This window comes from Vespula pensylvanica, chromosome 22 (assembly GCF_014466175.1).
Source record: "Vespula pensylvanica isolate Volc-1 chromosome 22, ASM1446617v1, whole genome shotgun sequence".
NCBI lineage: Eukaryota > Metazoa > Arthropoda > Insecta > Hymenoptera > Vespidae > Vespula > Vespula pensylvanica.
Genome location: NC_057706.1, coordinates 3,273,121 through 3,277,315, shown reverse-complemented (window position 1 = coordinate 3,277,315; position 4,195 = coordinate 3,273,121). Strand labels below are relative to the sequence as shown.

At 29.8% G+C, this 4,195-nt stretch overlaps 1 long non-coding RNA gene across 1 annotated transcript in view; it reads left to right on the top strand.

Annotated features, from left to right (window-relative positions):
* LOC122636516 overlaps nt 1-3,544 on the top strand; it is an 18,746-nt gene extending 15,202 nt beyond the window's left edge. Inside the window, exons 2-3 of the long non-coding RNA XR_006328964.1 lie at nt 3,004-3,193; nt 3,257-3,544. This is a non-coding gene — a long non-coding RNA (uncharacterized LOC122636516). The remainder of the gene's footprint in view (nt 1-3,003; nt 3,194-3,256) is intronic.
* Nucleotides 3,545-4,195: the final 651 nt, after the last annotated feature.

Genomic DNA, 4,195 nt, shown 5'->3' with positions numbered 1-4,195 from the left:
TTCTGGATATCGCCTCAGAGAAATCGCCAAAAAAACTAAGATATCTCATTGATAAAGATAGTAATGAAAATGATAATGTAAAGGTACTACCTTAAAATTAGTTCTACTGTAAAAGATCATAAGGAGTAAAGTTCTGATTTTCTGTAAAAAAATGTGATCCTAAATGTCTAAAAATTCATATAAATCAAATAACATTATAATATATTAGCGGGCTTTAAAGTTATGCGATACATGGTATAGTATATACCATGTTCGAGTGACGAATTTGCTGCAAATTAACAGCCAAGACGGTGCAGAGTACAAAGGATTAATACGGAAAAATATAAAATTATCATTAATTGACTATTTATCATCCTTCTCGAGAAAGAAAGAAGAATTTGTATCATTTTACTTGGATTTTGATAAATTTATAATTATTATTTTTGTAGTAAATTTTATAGTACTTCAATTTTTAAAAGAAACTTTGAAACTTATTTTAAAACTTCGAAAGTTATTTTAATTTATTTTCTGCTAGATTTAAATTCCGAACTGGCGTAATGTATAAAATCAAAGAAAACAAACTTTTGGTAGATTTTGACGATTACCCGAATTTTCCTTCGTACTCCGACGAATAAATATAAAAACTCTCTCTTTCTAAAGGTGAATATATGAGAATTAATAATTTCGGAAATATTTGCATTTACATAAATGATATGCGGAATTGAATAAATTAATATTTAAACGCTGTAAGTTCGCTTTGGCGTTACAAAAGTGGGAACGCGCGTTAAACAAAAAATAGTTTCTGTTTAATTTTGAATTTTGAATCGTTGCCTTTATCTAATAATAACAAAAACGAACTTTTCACTCACTTCGACTGCACTCCGTGACAGGATCAGTTCTGCTTCGTCTTCCGACGGGCAGACATCGAAGCTCCATCACTGCAATTTAAAAAGAATAGAAAAAACTACATTAATGTATATATACGTAAGAAAAAATATTATATAAGTTTACCTATATTATATAAAATTGTCTACAGCATGGTACGTAAAAAGTAAAAAAAAGTACATAAAAAGTAAGGAAAAAATCTATGAAAATAAATCCTACGATATTCAACGTTATAAAATTTAAATATGATTTATCTTACCGAGGACATGAAGTGCAAAATATCACCAGCGATTCTCAACATCGATTCCAGAATTGCAGGGATTTTTCCGGTTATTTTAGTTTAGATGATTCTTCTTTTTCCCAAATCGTCGGTACTCTTTTGGAACTAATTAGCAGTGGTCATGTTGGCGTTTTGATGTAGAATAAGTTTATCGAACTGTCGTCAAATAGCTTGTATCTTCTTTTAAATCATTTAAGTTGAGTAGAACGTACGCTGTGTAGTTCTTGCACTATTTTCTTCACGATGACAAGCATTTCTTCTGCCGAAATCCCATCACAAATTTTGGATCGATACTAAAGTTTCTTCTTTTGAATCCTTTTTATCCTTTTGATTTCCACTGTCTATCGTTCTGCACATCCATATCTGAATCCTTTCGATCATTTTACTTTTTAGGAATCGAATTTTGTTCATCTTTTTTTCCAGGATTGTATTACATAGATATATGTAGATCGTAGATATTTGAGCGCATATAGGAATGAATTAGTACATAAACGACATTATTTATATATCAGTAAATAGCGATATATACTTATAGATGGGTGTGTATATCTACACAAATGAATACAACCCGTGTACCGGCTGAAAAGATTAAGAAAAATTACATTCACGTACCTATGTGGAAGAAAAAATATATAAGATTATCTCTAAGCTTATTTAAACGAAATGTAATGAACTTACGAGAAACTAACAGAAATACATCCATCTTTCTCTATTGATAATTACACATTGCAGAATTTGCTCTAAAGAAAACAATTTGGCGTTAATATTGCAATACGATTGATAAATTGAAAAAAAAAGTATTCAAATATGATTTATCTCACCGGAAATTGTTTGAAATGGTCCAAATGATATCCATATTTGCGACTGGATATGTATCACTCCCGATCGCTCCTCTTCGGAAATTTTGGTAACTTGCCTCGACCATGTCCCGATTTAGAATGTCCATCTTAATCAATTCTCGCTGACAGCTTTTACTGCGATATTGACACGAGCGTGCGCTGTATGTTCTCCCACTATTTTTCGCATCTTAATGAATACACCAATCCCGGAAATCCTGCACTGTATAACCAATAATTCTGGATCGATACTACCCCCACGCGCGGAACATTTTTTTTTCTTTTTTACATTTTACGAATGGGGCGTTGTTCATCCGTTTCTCAAGGATGGGATTCTTTTTTGTATTTATTTATTTATTTATTTATTACTTATTTATTATTTTTATGAAGAAAACGTGGATATTATGTAGAAAATCGAATAAAAAATATTGTCTTTAGAAGGAAAGTTTATTTCATGGAAAAGCTATCTTTTACACAATTTATATCTTACGCTTTTAGCGATGTCAAATCATTGATCGTATAATATACTACGAGATACTATGATACTAGAGAAAAGTGTAATACATTTCTATTAATATCCAAAAATAATAATTTGAAATAAATGTTGGAGGTAGTATTTTATAAAAGTCACATTTTATCTGCCTTTTTTGAGGAATTAAATTATTCATATTATACGTTCGAAATATTATATAAATAAAAATATAATAAAATCACTACTATATTCGGTTATACGTAAAAAAATGGACGATTAGAGAAATAGAATATTTTCCTAGGAACTAATTAGTTTAGATCACAGAATACGAAATATCAGGTAATTAGATTTGTTATTGCATCATTCTTTTAAGTTCTCGAATAAGGAAACTATTTGTAAATTATTTTTAATTAAAATTTTTAAAAATATGTAGGCGTTCACATAAAGAAATTTCATAAAAAATCAGTGTCGTTGTTGAACGTTCTGTATAAGAGAAACTTAACGACAATAAAACGATGCTTCTATATATATTATCGAATTGTTTGTTACAGCTTGGTGAGAGAAAATAAAGGGACGAAATGCCTATTATTCCCGAAGTGATTATTCCGCAAGAGGGATTTTACTTATACATACAAAAATACACGCACGAGAATTTAATTGGCACATATATATGGACACATGTGGACACGCAGAGGGAGAAAGAGAATAATGAATGGGTTATAAAGGATGATCCATAGAGAGGTACGTATTACACGCATGTAGGTTTAATCCGTATTAAAATTAATTAACGAAAATTCCACTTAGATTCACCTTTCGCCTGGATGACTGCTTTATTCCCTTTCATAACTTCGCTGATTTCAATTGATTATATCCTCCAATTAAAGCTGCTCATCTTCGGATCCTTTGTAAGAGTTATTCTACCTCCTCACTCTACCGTTCGAGTATTCTTTCGAATAGACAGCGCCATATTAATCTCGTTGATATAAAAATTCATTTTCTCTCTATCTGTATCTTTCTCGACTCTCTCGACCGTATAATAAGAAAATACAGATTAATCTTTTTAAAATAAAGTAATAAAGTAAAATATGTCGAGGTGGAAAAGATATTATTATAAAAAAAAAGAAATATGATGTAGAATTTTCTCTGGATCCATATTTTTTTTTACTGCTTAGTAAAAAAGAGGAAATGTAATAGGAAAAGGAGATAATATTACGACAAAAAGTTTTCAAGTAATAAGTTTTGCTATTGAGCAATATGGAAGTAGATATGTACGATAAAATTTTTTGGCAGATTTTTAAATAAGTTATAAAATATCTAATTTGTAGTAAAATTTATATTATAATTATAATTAATATTACTATAATTACTAATTGTAATAATGTAATTACATCATAAAAATTATATTTCTGTTAATCTTGGACCGATAAGATCGATAAGACAGTATATCTCCAAAGGTTTGATTCTCCCCGCAAATATTGTTTTGCAAATATATTATTATAAATATTCGGCATAGATGATCGGCAGCAAAATTAGAAGTCGATGCAGTTGGTGAAATATTCAAGCGTTTTGAATTCAGCCATGTAGAGAATTCAATTAGTAATATGTATCAATCATATTGGCGACGCTATTTCGAAAATATATAGGGGTAGGATGGGTTTCTTTCCGTATGCTCCTACCGTTTTCATGACAAGAACTGGCATCGAAAGTCAAAAAAAGTCATGTACAACGATTATCAAAATTGTT